Source organism: Lissotriton vulgaris, unplaced genomic scaffold (genome assembly GCF_964263255.1).
Source record: "Lissotriton vulgaris unplaced genomic scaffold, aLisVul1.2 SCAFFOLD_3313, whole genome shotgun sequence".
NCBI lineage: Eukaryota > Metazoa > Chordata > Amphibia > Caudata > Salamandridae > Lissotriton > Lissotriton vulgaris.
In genome coordinates this window covers 79,756-99,676 of record NW_028251218.1, presented here as the reverse complement: position 1 = coordinate 99,676, position 19,921 = coordinate 79,756, and the positions used below count along the sequence as shown (strand labels likewise).

The 19,921-nt window shown below is 47.5% G+C and overlaps 1 long non-coding RNA gene across 1 annotated transcript in view; it reads left to right on the top strand.

Moving 5' to 3' along the window:
* The window catches only part of LOC147662976 (uncharacterized), a 64,649-nt gene extending 48,841 nt beyond the window's left edge, over positions 1 to 15,808 (top strand). Inside the window, exons 2-3 of the long non-coding RNA XR_015305447.1 lie at positions 12,838 to 12,937; positions 14,267 to 15,808. This is a non-coding gene — a long non-coding RNA (uncharacterized LOC147662976). The remainder of the gene's footprint in view (positions 1 to 12,837; positions 12,938 to 14,266) is intronic.
* Positions 15,809 to 19,921: the final 4,113 nt, after the last annotated feature.

Here is a 19,921-nt window from a genome sequence, read left to right as displayed (position 1 = left end):
CATCTATCCATTGTAGGATGCATTAACCAGATTAAAATGGTCATTTTCCAACAGTGTTCCTCTCTGTTCCTATGTCTAATAATTTTGTTTTTCATCCAAACTGAACGGTTTGGTAATATCATTCATTTGGGTAAGAAACACACCAGGGTTGGAAAAAGATTTATGGTACCCTGGCCCATTGTAGGTTGGACTTTGAAAGATTTAAGGTCCAATAATTAGGCAGTTCTGTTCCAGGTTCTTCAGCGTGAGGTAATCTCTGACCACATTTTTTAAGTTTCCCATATGGTAGTATAGAAATTGCTGTTTTATGATTAGGCAACTTTATCATGAAATGTACATGCCTAAAATTCTTTAAAGCAATTCAATTTATGTTTCTGTGGTCATTGTGTCCAGTATATGTTCAAATGCAATGTAAAATGAGAGTCTCGAAGAGGTGGACTCTATACCAACATGTACAAACCCTTCCCTTCCTGCTAAATTGGAATCTGAGTTCCCAGCTTGGAAAGAAAATTATATTTGGCAGGTAGAGCTGGGATTGGTTCTTCTATCACAGATACTGATTAGAAATTCGATATAGAATTTAAGTGACTTTCTACAAGTATCTTCAACTAAGAAGCGTCTTTAAATTCTGTCATACAGGTGATACTCCCAAGGCATGCACTGAGGTATTTTCTCATTCTCCTGGCAGGGTTTCCATTACTTCTGTCTATTAAAACGTCACACAAGGATTAGGAAACTATTGGCAAGAGATTTTAATATTCCTCTGTCTAATATTGATTAGTGCAAACTGAATATGGACCCATATTGTATACCTGTCTTCAAAGCATACACTATTACTCATGATATCAATGATGCCCTACTCTCGAACATTTGCAACAGTTTTCATTGAAATGTGAGTTTATTATATGAGGAGGCCTTGGGTAAATGGATCCAGGTCATAGGGGAACTGTCTATAACCTATGCACACGTTCAGAATTTATGTCCACCTTAAAAATGGTCTTGGCATCAAACTAAACTTAAACTGCATGTGGCTTTGCTGGGAAGACCAAGACAGATCATGAATCCAGAATACTAAATCTGATTGTTTTGTGCTGTCTTGTTGCTTGATCTTTAATAGGTTTGAGACGGGGTCACTGAGTGCCCCTAAAGGTCTCTGATGGGTATTAGAAGTGTATTATAACATTTAGAGCAAGTTGGAAAAACTCAAAACCCTAGTGGAAGAGGCAATTTATGCCATGGGTTAACAGCACACGTTAAACCAATAATGGACGAGGGGAAAAGACAATAAAGTGTTAAGTAAGAAGACAATTTGCATTAGACAATCCCACATTCATGAAGGACGCTTTGATTGTACACACATTTATCAAACTTTATATATTTTCCTCCTGAACACGTTTTGTTTTGGATGTATCTTCCAATTTTCAATTAATAATGCTCTATGCATTTCTTTTGCCCGGAATACACTTGAAGTTTTCTCAGAGTGCAAGTATTGCAGGCCCCTGATTCAAAAGTACTGTATTGCTCAAGATGTTGCTGGAGGTAATAGCATTTTGATTAGTGGGATGCCATTAACCTTCATATACTCCTTTGACTTCAGGACTACATATTGGAGTTCAGCTTAATAATGTCTCTATTAAAACACACCTTGTTTCTTATGACTATTGTGTAGGATCCGGGTTGCAGGTGCTTTAAATACTTTTTTAAAAATGTATTTATTGAAATCTTCCAAAAGCAAGGTGAACAAAACAAGAAACCAGCATGGCAGATGCATTACATAGGTAGACAATGTACAAGCATCAAGCGATAACAGTTTAGTGTCCAAAAGGGCACACATAGCATGAACCATATGCTGTAACCCCATATGTGGTGTGTGTGAGAAGTTGGCCCGATATGCAACGTTCGCTATTCTAGCGACCGCTATGTATCGTTCCAACGACCCTTATGGTGTTTGGTTGTAAGTCAACCTATAGACCAGCTATCCTAGTAGCGTGGATACGAGCAGTCTAAGGCTAAAGACTCGAGAGGGCGCGTTAAGCTAGCTGTTTACCACACATGTACCCCTTGAACACCCAGTGAAAGGACACCACACAAGTGTTATGAAAATAAACAGTATATTTATTAAGAATCACAACAGCCCTGTACTCTTTATGAGGACAGGGTACTAAGCACAACCAAATCTCTTTAGCAAATACTTCAAGTGCACGTTTAAACAAGTGTCCGAGGACACGGAAAGGTTAAGGCAAGTCGGAAGCGAGGGACTCGGGACCCTAGAGTAAGGAGGCTATGCAGGCACCGAAATGCCGAGTTACCTAGCCACGAGGGCTGCGGCTGCACAAGTCTTACAGGCGTCGGGGTCTTCGCTGACGAGCCAGGAGCCGGAAGAAAAGGAGTTGCTGGCCGGCGACCAGTGATGAATAGTTCGTAGGGATCCAAGCCTGGATCAGAGATTGATGAAACCTGAAAGCAGAGGGGACCAAGTTCGTACTACTAGCCAGTAGTCAGAGGGTACCAGGAAGGCACCGGTTGGCCGTCACCTCGACCAGGTGAGTGGGCGACGCTAGGCTCTGCAGTCTCACGGACCAGGAGGCGTTGTCGGCGACCACGGTGGAGGTGCGAGCTGTCCCACGAAGGATGGTGCTGTCGGCGTCGCTGGGCCCAGGATGGGGCAACAAGCCTTGGCAGATCTCAGGGCCACGTGGTGGGCCTAAGATGGCGTCTTGGTTGGACCAGGAGGGTCCGGGGTGCTTCTCGCAAAGATGGAAGCAAGGGCCAGTCTGGAGCAACCAGACCAGCAGTGATGGTTCTCGGATGTCGTCACAGAAGGGCACAAGCCAGCGGCTAGTGACCAGACAACGTGTTGAGCAGCGAGCAGAAGGGCCCCACGCAGATCGTGGAGATGCTGGGAGACTGCACTTCGGTGCTGGAGCGGCTCAGGGTCGGGGCTTCTCGGACCCCAGAGCACTCACCAGAGAGTTACCTCGATGGTTGTGCTGGTTTTAAGAACGTGCAGGTTCTGATGATGGCCGGTCCCTCGAGGTCTCGTCGCACCCACAGATCACAGCTGAGCTGATGACGTGGGTAGAGGTCGGAGGTGCCAGGGAAGCCGGTTCTCGTCGAGCTGGGCCGTCGGATTCCTTGAGGAAGGACTTACAGCAAACCGCAGAGTTCTTAGATGGTGCCCGCTGATGCAGGGTGACTACTCCTTAGCCACAAGGGAGAAATCTTGAGAAGAGTCTTGAAGTCCTTTCGTAGAAAGTATTCTTGATTCAAAGATGATCTAATTTGGAAGGGTCCCCGCTCCGGCCTTTATCCTAAAGAAAGGGGCGGGTATGACTAGGCCCTGCCCTAAGGGTGGGACCAGGAAGGGGGTAGTTACACCCCTCTCCCCTGCCGGACTTTCCCCAGGCCAGGGCTGTCGCCCCTGGAACTGGTTCTAACCGGCAGATGCGTAGTGAGCACCGGGGTGCCACTCCGCAGTCACCTTCTTGCAAAAGCCCTACCTACCCAGAATACACAAACCCTGTCTGGGACGGTGCGAACACTCCCAGCAGCAGGAGGTCAGACTCGTGTCTGTGGTGGCAGCATCCATTTTGTGGAGCTGAGGCTTTCGTTAACTTTAACCGGGGTTCACAGTTACGTACATGTCGTGTCCCTCTAGAAGGGCGGGATGCTAACCTCGTCGCCAGGGTTGGTGAGAGGGCAGCACCCCGATTCGTATGACACCGTACTCGACATGTCTTGATAACGCGACACCGAAGTTACCGATGTGGTACGCGTTATCATGGAACAGCCATTGGGTCTTTTCTCCGCAAGCTGCAACCGGCTCGGCTCGGGCCAGAACACAGTTCACACGAGCCCATGCACTCTGCCTTCAGGATTGTCAAGGCCTGCCATAGGAGTGACTGATAGGAACTCGGGTGTCCATTGTATGGTTAGATATAGGGCTACTATATCTAAAGCAAAGGGTGATTACACGACTTCGCCCCAGCTGTCATGCAGCCAGTTGTGTCAAATTGAGGAGGCCAGCCAAGGGTGGCATAATACATGCTGCAGCCCCTGGCGGCCCTGGGTACACCTATGCCCTGAGTTACAGGGTCTGATAAGGTGGCCCAGTACCAATTGGTAAATGCACCTAGGGTACATATCGTAATTTAGAAAGAGAACAGCCAGGCTGTGGGTCTGATTGGCAGGCCCACAGCCAGAGAAAGTCGTAAACCAGTGAAACAAAAGCAAAAAAAATCTGGGTGATCATAGGATTGCAGACCCTACTCTCCTACATGACCCCCCCCCAAACGTCGGAACAACTAGCTAACCTTGACCAGGTGAGTCTTCTTGTTCTAAGTGGAAATATCTGGAGAGCCCATCGGCATTGCCATGATCAGTACCAGGTCTATGTTCCACTGTGAAGTCCATCCCCTGTAGGGAAATGGACCACCTAAGCAGTTTGGGGTTTTCACCCTTCATCTGATTTAGCCACAAGAGGGGCTTATGGTCGGTCTGAATCTTGAAGTGAGTGCCAAACAAGTATGGCCTCAGCTTCTTCAGGGCCCAAACCACAGCAAAGGCCTCCCTCTCAATAGCTGACCAATTCTTCTCTCTAGGGGTCAGCCTTCTGCTTATAAAAGCAATGGGCTGGTCTTGACCATCAAAATTCAGTTGAGAAAGAACAGCTCCCACACCCAACTCAGAAGCATCTGTTTGGACAATGAATGGTTTGGAGTAGTCCGGACTCTTGAGGATAGGCGCCGTGCACATGGCCTGCTTTAGGTCATCGAATGCTTTTTGACAGCTCGCTGTCCACTGAACCTTTTTTGGCATTTTCTTACTTGTCAGTTCGTTTAATGGTGTCACGATGGAACCATAGTTTCTGACAAACTTCCTATAGTAACCAGTCAGGCCCAAGAAAGCTCGAACCTGAGTCTGGGTGGTTGGAGGAGCCCAGTCCCTGATTGACTGTATCTTGCTCTCCAGTGGCTGAACCTGGCCTCCACCTACAAGGTGGCCCAGGTATACAACCTGTGTCTGCCCTATCTGGCACTTGGTGGCCTTGATAGTGAGGCCTGCTGCTTGCAGCGCCTCCAACGTCTTCCGCAGGTGGACCAGGTGATCCTCCCAGGTGGAGCTAAAGACAGCAATATCGTCAAGATACGCCGCACAGAAGTCATCCAGCCCAGTAAGGACGTGATTCACCAACCGTTGGAAGGTGGCAGGTGCATTTTTCAGACCAAAGGGCATCACCATGAACTGATAATGCCCACCAGGGGTTGAAAATGCGGTTTTAGGCTTGGCGTCCTCAGCTAACCTGATTTGCCAATACCCAGCTGTCAGGTCAAACGTACTTAAGTAGTTGGCCGAAGCCAATCTATCGATCAGTTCGTCTGCCCTAGGTATTGGGTGGGCGTCAGTCTTAGTGACTGCATTGAGACCCCTGTAGTCTACGCAAAACCTCATCTCTCTCTTACCACCCTGGGTGTGAGGCTTCGGCACTAGAACTACGGGACTAGCCCAAGGGCTATCCGAGGGTTCAATGACTCCCAGCTCCAACATTTTCTGCACTTCACTTTTGATGCAGTCTCTAACGTGATCAGGCTGCCTGTAGATTTTACTCTTTACGGGCAAGCTGTCACCAGTGTCGACCTCATGGGTGCACCAATCGGTCTGACTGGGTGTCAGAGAAAACAGATGTCGGAACGACTGAAGAACCTGTTTACAGTCGCTCTGTTGATGTTCGGAGAGGCTGCCACAAAAGACAACACCATCTACCGAGCCATCGTCGGGATTCTGAGTGAGCAGGTCGGGGAGAGGGTCACTCTCCTCTTCCTGTCCCTCATCTAGGGCCATGAGCAAACTCATGTCCTTCCTGTCGACATATGCTTTTAGCCTGTTGACATGAAGCACCCTGTGGGGGCTCCGGGGAGTTCCCAGGTCGACCAGGTAGGTGACCTCTCCCTTTTTCTCCAGGATGGTGTGGGGCCCGGACCATTTGTCCTTGAGTGCTGCTGGGGCCACTGGCTCCAACACCCACACCTTCTGTCCGGGCTGATAAACAGTCAAGACAGCCTTTTGGTCATGCCAAGCTTTTTGGAGTTCTTGGCTGGCCTTAAGGTTTTCAGATGCCTTTTCCATGTACTCAGCCATCCGCGAGCGGAGGCCAAGCACATAGTCCACTATGTTGGCTGCAGGCTTTTTGAGAGGTCTCTCCCATCCTTCCTTCACCAAACACAGGGGTCCTCTTACAGGATGCCCGTACAAAAGTTCAAAAGGGCTGTAGCCAACCCCCTTCTGTGGGACTTCTCTGTAGGCGAACAAGAGGCAGGGGATCAGGACGTCCCATCTACGCCGAAGCTTTTCCGGTAGTCCATGAATCATCCCTTTTAGGGTCCTGTTGAATCTCTCAACAAGCCCATTGCATTGTGGATGATAGGGTGTAGTGAACTTGTAGTTGACACCACATTCCTTCCACATAGCAGTTAAGTAGCTCGACATAAAGTTTGCACCTCTGTCGGAGACGACCTCCTTAGGGAAGCCCACTCTGGAGAATACTCCAACTAGGGCTCTTGCCACAACAGGTGCTGTAGTGGTCCTAAGGGGAATAGCTTCAGGATACCTGGTGGCATGATCCACTACCACCAGTATAAACTTGTGCCCTGATGCTGTCGGTGGTTCCATGGGACCGACGATGTCGATCCCCACCCGTTCAAAGGGCACCCCCACCACAGGCATTGGTATAAGGGGGGCCTTTGTCGTGCCACCTGACTTACCACTGGCTTGGCAAGTGACACAGGAGCGGCAAAACTCCTTGGTATCTTCGTTCATGTGAGGCCAGTGAAAGTGTGAGACAAGCCTGTCCCACGTTTTCGTCTGGCCTAAGTGACCTGCTAAGGGAATCTCGTGGGCCAAGGTAAGGAGGAAACCACGCTGAGACAAGGGGACGACCAGCCTCCTGGTCATGCCAGGCTTGGGGTCTCTTGACTCAGTGTACAGGAGTCCATCTTCCCAGTATACCTTGTGGGTACCTGTGGCGTTCCCAGCAGCCTCAGCAGCAGCCTGCTGTCTGAGGGGTTCAAGAGAAGGGCAGTCTAACTGGTCCTTCCCCAGGTCTTCCCTTGAGGGTCCCCCTGAGCCCAAGAATTCAACTTGATCAAGTTCGAACTCCCTAGGCTCAGTTTCCCTCAATTCCTGTAGGTCAGCCTCCTCTGAGACTTGATCCTCGACCTGGGGCAAGGGGGAAGGCGCAGCCTTAACCCTACTGCTCTTTTTCTTGGGAGGTGTCTGGTCCGTTGTTCCAGGATCCAGCACCTGTTCAGTGGGGCATTTCCTGACCTGTGACCTAGTCACAGCAAACACATGTGCTGGCAAACCTAACATTTCCATGTGAGTCCGGTGCTCCACTTCTGACCATTGTGACGACTCCAAATCATTGCCCAACAAACAATCCACTGGGAGGTCTGGACTAACTACAACCTTCTTTTGGCCAGTTACCCCTCCCCAGGAGAAAGCTACAATTGCCATACTGTGATTGGTAGTGACATTGCTTGCATTGGTCACCAGGAATTCTGTACCTGGCATGATCTGTCCAGGGTCCACAAAGTTAGGCGTCACCATGGTGACGCTGGCACAAGTGTCCCTATAGGCCTGAGCCATCTTTCCATTTATGAAAGGCGTCTGTCGGTATTTGCCCAAAGTATTGGGGCTTACGTCAGGGGATACGTCCGCGTCCCCTGTACTGACAAGGACAGCCTGAGTGAGTGTGCCAACTAAGTTGTCACGCCCCTCAGAACCCAGGGTTAACCCTACTAAACCCTTGGGAGGCGCACTACCACTGCTGACTGTACTAGGGGGCACAGGTGCCCTAGGGGCTGCAGTGGCAGGAGTCTGCCCTCCTCCTTTCTTGGTGCACTCACTAAACCAGTGAGATTTACTCTTACAGTACTGGCACCATCTTTTGGATTGGCCTTCTTTCTTCTTTTGGGGAGCCTGACCCCCACCCTCTTTGGGTTGTTGGGGACCTGTCGAAGACTTCTGGTCATTTTGTTCCCCCTTAGAATCTTTACCCTTTTGGTCTGCTTTCTTCTGACCACCTTGATTCTGGCCCTGGTTCTGTTTAACTCTCGTACGAACCCATCTGTCTGCCTTCTTTCCCAATTCTTGGGGAGAGGTCAGATCCGAGTCGACAAGATGCTGATGCAACAACTGGTTCTGACAATTGTTTCAAATTTGTTCTCTCATCATCAAATTATACAATCCTGCGTAATCAGTAACCTTACTGCCCAGCAACCAGCCCTCAAAAGCCTTAGTGGCACAATCGACAAAATCAGACCAATCTTGAGACTGCGTTTTCTGGGTATCCCTGAACAGCACCCTGTACTGCTCAGTGGTTAGGCCGAACCCTTCAACGAGTGTATTCTTCAAGACCTGTAATTATTAGCGTCCTCTACCCTTGTGGTGAGGAGCTTGTCTCTTCCTTTTCCTTCAAAGGAGAGCCACAAGATAGCTGCCCACTGACTCTGGGGAACACCCTGCACAGTGCAGGCCCTCTCCAAAGCAGTAATCCATTTGTGGATGTCGTCCCCTTGTTTAAAGGGGGGCACTATCTTCCCAAGGTGCTTCGTATCGAAACTCTTTTCCCTATTACTAGGTACATTGCTGCCACCAGTGGGGACTACCCCACTTAACTGTTGCTCTCTAGCAAAAGCAAGCTTTTCCTTGGCCAGGGCAAGTTCTTCCCTTTCGATCCTCAGATTAGCTGCCCTTTCCTTCGCTTCGTACACTCTCCTCTGAGGGGACGTCATCCCTCTTTGAGAAGAGTTGTGAGAGCCATTGGTATGAAGGGATCTGCCAGAGCCTCTTGACAGAGATCTGGCTCGTCCATTCCCCATGTTAAGCGGACCTGACAGTAGCGCCGGGGTTTCCCCAGTACCACTATCATGTTTGCTTAAGTTGGACCGTGTTAGTCTGACGACTTCTACCTGTCCCTTATCTGCCTCATCCCCAGAGAGATCCTCATCCTCATCCTCCTCCCCATCTTTGTTCTCAGTTGCGAGGTGGATGAGGTCAGGATCGTCCCGGGTTCCCTCGAGGGGAGGCATGTCTCCTTCTGGATTAGAAGAGCTACGAAGTTTCTCAGCTCTCCTGGCATCATAAGTCTCCAAGAGACCAATCAGAAAGGACGTTGTGGGGTTAGACCCCTGCTGAATCTTCCTGGAGTGACACAGTCGTCTTAACTCCTTGAAGCTCAGCACAGTATATCCTGAAGGGATGACCTGTGGAGGGTCAACTGCCACAAGGGGAGACTCAGAGTTTCCTCCTTGGCCCGACATACTGTTTCTAGTGTGGTGTAAGTGATGCACCTACCTACACTATGTGTTTTCCTACTGTTCCCTTGCTAAGAGTTGTAGCCAAGGTGTGCTAAGCCTTGAGGAGCTACAACAGCTGGTTCAGTAGAACTCAGAGTATTCTAAGCTTTTAGTTATATGTACTAACAGTACTTGTGCGATCTTTCAACAAGATATTCTTAGGATACGTGTGGTAAAACAACAGCAAGCTCAAATCCCAACCGCTGCTCACCAATGTGAGAAGTTGGCCCGATATGCAACGTTCGCTATTCTAGCGATCGCTATGTATCGTTCCAACGACCCTTATGGTGTTTGGTTGTAAGTCAACCTATAGACCAGCTATCCTAGAAGCGTGGATACGAGCAGTCTAAGGCTAAAGACTCGAGAGGGCGCGTTAAGCTAGCTGTTTACCACACATGTACCCCTTGAACACCCAGTGAAAGGACACCACACAAGTGTTATGAAAATAAACAGTATATTTATTAAGAATCACAACAGCCCTGTACTCTTTATGAGGACAGGGTACTAAGCACAACCAAATCTCTTTAGCAAATACTTCAAGTGCACGTTTAAACAAGTGTCCGAGGACACGGAAAGGTTAAGGCAAGTCGGAAGCGAGGGACTCGGGACCCTAGAGTAAGGAGGCTATGCAGGCACCGAAATGCCGAGTTACCTAGCCACGAGGGCTGCGGCTGCACAAGTCTTAGGCGTCGGGGTCTTCGCTGACGAGCCAGGAGCCGGAAGAAAAGGAGTTGCTGGCCGGCGACCAGTGATGAATAGTTCGTAGGGATCCAAGCCTGGATCAGAGATTGATGAAACCTGAAAGCAGAGGGGACCAAGTTCGTACTACTAGCCAGTAGTCAGAGGGTACCAGGAAGGCACCGGTTGGCCGTCACCTCGACCAGGTGAGTGGGCGACGCTAGGCTCTGCAGTCTCACGGACCAGGAGGCGTTGTCGGCGACCACGGTGGAGGTGCGAGCTGTCCCACGAAGGATGGTGCTGTCGGCGTCGCTGGGCCCAGGATGGGGCAACAAGCCTTGGCAGATCTCAGGGCCACGTGGTGGGCCTAAGATGGCGTCTTGGTTGGACCAGGAGGGTCCGGGGTGCTTCTCGCAAAGATGGAAGCAAGGGCCAGTCTGGAGCAACCAGACCAGCAGTGATGGTTCTCGGATGTCGTCACAGAAGGGCACAAGCCAGCGGCTAGTGACCAGACAACGTGTTGAGCAGCGAGCAGAAGGGCCCCACGCAGATCGTGGAGATGCTGGGAGACTGCACTTCGGTGCTGGAGCGGCTCAGGGTCGGGGCTTCTCGGACCCCAGAGCACTCACCAGAGAGTTACCTCGATGGTTGTGCTGGTTTTAAGAGCGTGCAGGTTCTGATGATGGCCGGTCCCTCGAGGTCTCGTCGCACCCACAGATCACAGCTGAGCTGATGACGTGGGTAGAGGTCGGAGGTGCCAGGGAAGCCGGTTCTCGTCGAGCTGGGCCGTCGGATTCCTTGAGGAAGGACTTACAGCAAACCGCAGAGTTCTTAGATGGTGCCCGCTGATGCAGGGTGACTACTCCTTAGCCACAAGGGAGAAATCTTGAGAAGAGTCTTGAAGTTCTTTCGTAGAAAGTATTCTTGATTCAAAGATGATCTAATTTGGAAGGGTCCCCGCTCCGGCCTTTATCCTAAAGAAAGGGGCGGGTATGACTAGGCCCTGCCCTAAGGGTGGGACCAGGAAGGGGGTAGTTACACCCCTCTCCCCTGCCGGACTTTCCCCAGGCCAGGGCTGTCGCCCCTGGAACTGGTTCTAACCGGCAGATGCGTAGTGAGCACCGGGATGCCACTCCGCAGTCACCTTCTTGCAAAAGCCCTACCTACCCAGAATACACAAACCCTGTCTGGGACGGTGCGAACACAGCCCTCGACAGGAAACCCTTTGTCCAAGCGCTCCTCGCTGGAAGGACTCCCAGCAGCAGGAGGTCAGACTCGTGTCTGTGGTGGCAGCATCCATTTTGTGGAGCTGAGGCTTTCGTTAACTTTAACCGGGGTTCACAGTTACGTACATGTCGTGTCCCTCTAGAAGGGCGGGATGCTAACCTCGTCGCCAGGGTTGGTGAGAGGGCAGCACCCCGATTCGTATGACACCGTACTCGACATGTCTTGATAACGCGACACCGAAGTTACCGATGTGGTACGCGTTATCATGGAACAGCCATTGGGTCTTTTCTCCGCAAGCTGCAACCGGCTCGGCTCGGGCCAGAACACAGGTCACACGAGCCCATGCACTCTGCCTTCAGGATTGTCAAGGCCTGCCATAGGAGTGACTGATAGGAACTCGGGTGTCCATTGTATGGTTAGATATAGGGCTACTATATCTAAAGCAAAGGGTGATTACACGACTTCGCCCCAGCTGTCATGCAGCCAGTTGTGTCAAATTGAGGAGGCCAGCCAAGGGTGGCATAATACATGCTGCAGCCCCTGGCGGCCCTGGGTACACCTATGCCCTGAGTTACAGGGTCTGATAAGGTGGCCCAGTACCAATTGGTAAATGCACCTAGGGTACATATCGTAATTTAGAAAGAGAACAGCCAGGATGTGGGTCTGATTGGCAGGCCCACAGCCAGAGAAAGTCGTAAACCAGTGAAACAAAAGCAAAAAAAATCTGGGTGATCATAGGATTGCAGACCCTACTCTCCTACAGTGTGGGAGAACAGATAGAAGTTTACTGAAAACATAGGAGCGCAAGCATGTATAAAAACATTGTACAGTAAAGGGCAGCGGCCAAATATAGAGCACAGCTGACAGAGGTATGTGGAGTGGATACAGCATCCACCAGATGTTCAAGGAGATACATCTTAAGAGGGTCCCAAATATCTCAGGGGTGTGAAGTAGGGGGAGGAGTTCTGCATATGCGTATGTTTTCTCTTGCCTAAATATCATGTCGCTAATCCACTCCTTAAATTTGGGTGCCTGGCCTCGACCCCATCTACATGCTACCCTCCTTCTAGCCAATAGTAGACCAAATGAAACTAATTTCCGATGTGACACAGCCAATTGCTCCGTGTAGTCGAGTAACGTCAGTAGGGGAGTGTTTTGAAGCTTCGAGGATATCATTAGCTCTAGTGCAGCAACCACTTGTCGCCAATATGCATGGATATTGCTACATTCCCAAGCGAGGTGCAAGAAGTCCGCCACATCAGCCCCACATCTATCACACAGGTGCTTTAAATACTTCCATCCTTTCTTACTATTCCCTAATATTTTCTCCCAAATATTTCCATGACATTTTGTTTCTTATTTTCTCATGTATGGGCCTAATATGGGCTTCATTCGTGTAGCAGCAAAGGTAAGCTCTGAGTGAAAATGTTCTTGGATATGTTCTACTGATATTTTATTGATCGTGAACATTTGAAGGCTATGACTTTAGCAAGATAAGTCAGGATTTAGAAGATCTTATTTTCCATTTTTACATGTTGCTTAGACATTTTTCTTTCATTTTCCTTTTTATTTCTAGAGTTTCAGTATGTCACTGGCAGCCTGTTGCTTGATTTGCTGTAGAAGAATAGGTACCTCCAGTGGTTCTGCGAAAGGTGATCGACAATGGAAAGACATGAGTAAGCGCTGAGCATTACATCTAATAATTATGTGAAGTGACCTCTAAATGCACAATTTAATGATTTCCCTCAGGGCAAAATGTCATTAGACAGAACACACTCTAACTAATGACTTTACATGTAACATCGCATTTGTAAGTCTTATTTTTGTTTCTTAATAAATACAACATACAAAAAATGAAAGTATTATACAAGCACAATTAATTACAATCCATCCATAATGGTAGACATCAATACTCAAGTGTTTTTTATTGGTTTTCATCTAGATCAAAGGTGTTTGGCCATTTCAGTTCAAGTCTACCTGTAGTGTATTCATGAGTGCAGGGTCTATTGTAGAGCCATGAAATTCCATGCAAGGCTTGCAAGCACTACTTACTTGTTTACTGAGGTCTGCAGCTGCCTTCCTAGCTTACAGGAGAAGTACAACAGTAACATCTACAGTACACCAGTCTCATTTTTTTAAAACTATTTTTATTATTATTTCGATAACAAGACAGTGCATTATATCAAGAAGTATCACATCAGGCATATTCCTCTGCTTTCCACAGAGTGTTCACTAGTTAACCATCCTTTTGTCAACAGTAAAGTATAATGTCCCGACTTTATTTAGTCCTTTTCGTTTAATCGGTGCCGCAAGGTGGTCCAATATCATCTCCCCCCCTCCCGGGCCTCATCCTTCCCCAACCAATCCCAAACCCCCCTAACAAGTCCCTCATCCCTCAACAGTACACCAGTCTCATGTGTGCAGTCTGACTTCCTAGCATACATCTGGGGTTTTTCTCATCTTATGGAGGGGTACAGTTAATCCTCGGGCCCTTGCTGAGCTTAAAGGTTTGGCACGTCAAGAGGAAGCTGTTTGCTACTTGAAACTCTCAATGTCCACCCATGGAGTCTTATATTTTTCACTGATAAAATGCTGGTTCCAAACCATTTTGTTTAAATTGATGTGAGGTCTTCCACACTTAATTAACAACGTAACCCCTTTATGGTGTAAGGTCAAACACATATGTCCTGTGGCAAAATCAAACACTTATTAACGTGCATAAATACTGGAGCGGGGGTGCAAATGTGTTAATGCACCATAGAAGGTCTTAACGTTGGGATAAAATCGCTGTCCTTTTGTCATGGAGCTTTAATGAAAAATATAAACATGCATTGTTGTCCTATTGGCTATGTTCTGTTGTTTGCGTATCATTTAGCTGAACAGACAGACGTTCACTTTAAGGTTATTTGACAAACATTTGAATTTAGAGAAATACTGAACAAAAGCTTATATTTTGTAAAATTTAGCCTCGAACAAGTCTTAAAAAAATCCTTTTGCTGTTACAGGTTTATCCAACATATTTGAAAAGATGCAGCGTTTAGCAGAGTAACATCTAAGAAAAGTCTACAAAATATCCCAGTGAGTTGTCAGCCTTATGATGGTGACAAAATTGAACTCCAAACAATTTGTGCTCAATTGCACATTCGAGCTGGATGAAGAATAATTCACATAAGACTGATGTTGTGTTTTAAAAGACCAAATATCACTTTCAGCTATTTACTCAGCCTCACAGTAAGGGGAATTTTAAAGTTTTCTCAAATGGTAAAATCCGAGGTATTACGGTGAAGGCTAGAAATACGTAGTGCTCCAGTATCCGGCAGCTGTTACAAACGTCATATTATACGCAGATTATGCTTTGCCATGGTTATCAGGTCCTTGTGGGAGCTTTGGTAATCAGTTCCAGGCTGATTTATTGTATGCTGAATGGTCACCACACTTCTGCGTTTAGTGTAGCTGCAAACTGAAAAAAAGTGGCTGCATTACTGGGCAGTGATATTTCTGTGCTGGCTCACATCAAATGAAACTATACGCTTTATATACTTTTAATTGGTGACATTCTTAAACCGCTGTCTCTCCAACTTAGAAATCTGTCTTCACACCTTTCTCATTCTCTGAGAAGCCTAGACAGGAGCTCTTTGTCAATGTCAATATCACAATACAAGAAGGAGAGGACGCTTTTTCATTCACATATTAAGCTGCCAAAATGTGTAACATCGTCTGCATATTGCAACGTTCAAGTGCACCCATTCACTTTAATTTAGTATCATTCAACAGGGTGGAGTCACTCTTCCAGATGCTGACAGTGTCTGATGTTGAAATCTATGTAAAAGGTTATCTTAATGATCTTCCAGAACTCTCAGCTTTTTTAAATCCGGCTGTATACCATTCATATGCACACCATTTATTAAGATGCTCCACCCAGATCTTAGTTCTACATGTACTTGCAGTCCTACCTTTTACAGTCCTGTCTCTCACATCTAATATACTCTCCTCTGACTAAGCATCTTGTCCATCTGCTCTTCAGCTCCTTTTAATTTAGTGTTTGAGTTTATGATAGCATGCAGCTATTTCCACATGAAAGCACTTCTTCACCACTACTGTCATGCTTCTGATCGTCTCACAAAGACATATTTGCAAACAAATTTGAACTTCCACTTTAATCTAATTTATATGTCTGATATTCTCCATTACCTGCTAACTTTCTATATTTACCTGTGTGTAATCACCCCCATCAAAACTTAAAGCAATTTTTAAAAATCATATTTCCGACTATTTTGCTATGAATCTAGTGAAAAAATTGAGTTATTGTGACGGGTGACTGCCCACTTCCAGGAATAATCACAACCCCTGTCGGTGAAATCTCAAAGACACATAATTAACAAGAGCTGAACTTCCTTGTAGCTATGGCACAGAGTAAACGGGCTTAACGGAGTGCACTGTATAAAGTATTTATGCAGCCCCAAAATATTAATAAAGTTGAAATCTAAAACAATAAAAATACCAAACCGGATCAGACAAATAGAATACAAGTTAATAAACCAAATGACAACAAAATTAAAAAAAATCCAGTAAGAGGAAGCAGAGATATGAATTTTTAAAGTTTTAAGTAGGAATAGTGCCAAGAAGCAAAAATCCCAATAAAAGCAAATTGTTGTGTTAGAAAGGATCCTAGAGGCAAATTGGATGCTGACCACATGGAGTGCGGGTTGGATACACCAGCCATGTTTGTCCTGGGCAAAGATTTTACCTTCTGACTTTAGTCCTTTAAGTCCCCGTCCACCTCAGGAATACACTTTTAAGCCCCTCAGGACCTCAGTGAAGGCAGGTAGAGACTTGCATGGTGTCAGACAGAGGCCAAGCATCAGGATCTAGTCCAGGTTCAGTTGCCACTGGTCTGCTGGGTAGTTGCAGGGGAAGGCCTGTTGCAGCGTGTTGTGTCACTGTAGCTTTAACAGAAGGTCATCCTTATGACCTTTGGAGTCTTCTTCTTTTTCATTGATGCAGGAGAGGGTAGGTGCCTTAGTCCTTCGGGGCTCTTCTCAGGTTGCAGGCAGCCTGTTCAGTCCTCTTCTGATCTCTAGATATATTCTAAGGTAGGTGCCTGGGGGTGCCACATTTACGCCTGGCATCAGCTATCAAATGGTGGTGACTCCTGAGAAAATGTTCCAGAGGTCTGCCCTAACCACTTTGGGCATTTTCAAGTTGGTGATAATCTTCGGCTATACTAAACAAGGACTAGGTGTGTCTGAGGATTGTACTATGGTAATCCTAGTGTCCGCCCACATCTAACAATAGCATCTAGTTTAGACAGTCACTGTGCCCCCGGTAAAGCCAGAAACAGAAGCCTGATAGCACAAATCAGGAATTTCCAGCAACCATACAGTGGATACACAGAATTACGTTTCCCTTGCTTTTAAGTGTGCTCCCAGGAGACCTGTCAAGCTGTATTTGACATTCAAACAAGATTTGACACTGTAATGTCAAAAATGTTGCTCACAGCCCCCTCTTCATAATTTGTCAGGTTCAGGGAGGTCACCTCTATCCATTCAGGTCAGCCTATTGTTTGTATGGGAGGCACTTATCACTCATTCAGATACTGATTACTAGCTGGCAGAAGTGGGAGAGGAAATGCAAATGTAGCTTCTGGAAATTCATGCAGGGAAAATGTAACTTCCTTAATATTTATTGAAAATTAATTTTCACCTTTGAATTGGCGTTTTAATAACTATTAAAAATAGTTGTTTAGTTGTTTTTTGAGCTAATACCATTCCAGAGATACAGTTTTAAGATTTTAATCTGCCTCCTATGAGGCAGCCTTCAAGACCTCCCTCAACCTCTATCACTGCCTGCTGAATGCAACAAAGAAGACCACCCTGGCCACTAGCATCAAAACCAATGCCAACAACATCAAGGAATTTTCAACATTGTTAAGGAATTCTCCAGCCTTGCTGCCAGCAAAAGCATTACACCATCAGGAGTTGTGCGACGAACTTGTCCTCTTCTTCCACAACAATATCAAAACCATATACAGAAACTTTGAACCCCCAGCCCACACCTACGGACTTCCCCAATAGATACGCCTCCACCGTAACCCACACGAACCACACACTGACCACCTGGAATATCCTCTCCACCCAGGCCACCACCTCCACCATGAAATTCAGCCACTCTGGAGCTCCCACAGATACCTGCCCGCACCACATATTCAACCTTGGAAACTAAAGGATCAGCGAGGAACTCACCACCCTACTCAATACCTCTATCACCACTACAACATTTCCAGATGCCTGGAAACACGCCAAAGTGAGACGACTACTCATAAAACCCTGCGTCAACCCCAGCAAACTCAAAAACTACTGGCCAATCGCCTTGCTCCCATTCCCAGCAAAGACCTGAAAAAGATCATCAATTGAAGACACACCTGGAGCAGAGCCAGCTACTCGACGCCTCCTAGTCTGGCTGCCGCATTAGTCACAGCACAGAAACCACCCTAATTGAACTCACCGATGACATCTGAACCCTCCTCGACGGAGGAGAAACAGCAGCTTTGATCCTCACCAGCCTTCGACAACGTATCCCACCACACATTGATCAAAAGACTCCACCTCAGCATCCAAGAGGACGCGCTGAGATGGATCATCTCATTCCTCACCGGAAGAACCCACAGGACCCACCTCCCACCTTTCACTTCTGAACCCATGGAGACCACCTGCGGTGTCCCTCGGGGCTTAACCCCATGCTCTTCAACGCATATATGACTCCGCTGGCCAACAAAGTGAGATCCCACTGTCTCAACATAATTTTCTACACAGACAACAACCAACTTATCCTCTCACTCACGACGACCCCACCACAATCGGAACCAACTTCACAGATGCATGACCAACGTCACCGACGCAGACGAGGCAGAAGTACTGATCTTTGGCAACAGCAGTGACACATAGAACGACTCCTGATGGTCATCAGATCTAGGACCCGCACCCACTCTCTCCAATCACTCTGAAATCTCAAAATCATCATTGAAAACAAGCTCACCATGAAATCACAGATCAGCGCTGTCTTCTCCACCTGCATCCTCACTCTGCGCATGCTACGTAAGATCTCCTAGTGTCTACGCCTACACGAGACGCTGCATGATACAAGCCCTCATCACCAGCTGACTGGACTGTGGCAATGCCCTCTACGTAGGAATCACCGCATGTCTCATACAGAGACTTCAGAACATACAGAATGCTGCAGCCAGACTCATTGTCTGCCTTTCCTTATGAACCCACATCACACCCCACCTCTGGAAACTGCACTGGCTCCCATACTGAAGAGATGCCAATTATGTTTCTTACCCACTCACACAAGGCTCTACACAACCAAGGACCTGCCTACGTTAACGACCACTTGAACTGCCACCAACTATCAGGAAGACTACTCTCCGACTCCCTTTTACTTGCCCATACTACCGCATCTACAGAAGCAGAAGTGGAGGACGGTCCTTCTTCCACATTGCAACAAAGACCTGGAACACTCTCCCCATGCCCCTCTAGACCATCACCTCACTTCTGGAATACTAAATGGCACTGAAGACCTGGCTGTTCGAATAAGCCTCTGGGCAAGTGCCTGGATATCCTTTCAGGTGATTAGCCGTGCTTTATAAAGCCTGATTAATTGATTGATTAAATGTAGTGGATGGCACAATAGGTGCTGCAGTGAAAGTGGCCTTTAACTTCCAGGCCCCGGGTACATCATATGCCATATACTAAGGTCTTATAGGTAAATTAAATATACAAATTAGTAATATGCCATTTTGACCATGTTTAAAGGCAGAGCACAGGCAATTTATCACTGGTTAGCAGGGAAAAGTGCATAGCGTTCCAAAGCCAGCACAAATATAGGGTCCAGCAAAAAATCCAAGCTCACCACATATAAAAAGGTGGATTTCTTATGCAGGCTTCGCAGAGCCACAGGCTAGGGTAGGCAAATCAACCCCTTGATGGGCTTCCCTGCTCAGGCAATAGAACATTGAGTATTTGCCATTTCTACATAGGCACTTGTCTGTCTGTGCCCCTCTGAACCTACCTGTACCCTCTCTATCAACATCTACCCTAACCGCTAACCCTGTCCACAGTAAGCGTTTTCCTCACCTGCGTACTCTACCTGTGAGGCGATAAGCCTTAGCTTGCTCACAGGTTCCTCCTAGTAGGCGGACAGTACCACACTGGTTAACAAGGTGATGTGGCCCATTCTTCCCTCTGTTAGACTTCTGTCCCCTGGTGAGGGACAGCTCTGCCGATAAAGCAAGCAACTAGCAGATGCTACCTACAACTGCGAGTGTCAGTTACCAGACTCCTGGCCATCCACTGCCAGATGGAGGCTCCAATCTGGGACATTGGGTAGGCCTAGTTTCCAGCCTTGAGGAATGCAAGGAGCTCACCTCCACCCTAACTTTCTTCTGAAGTCTCCTCTTAGGGTTTATCTGAGTGGGTCCTCACCCTGAGGTGTGAGACACCGTCCTTCCACTCTTTCGTCCACCATCTTGGGGTGATATCCTGTAAATGGCCTTTCAGTTCAGAATCTGTACCCTAAGACTGAACAGGTGCCTGGCATTCCAGGTTTTGCAGTGGGCACACAATACTTCACAAGGGCAACCCACTGTATGTTTCATGTAT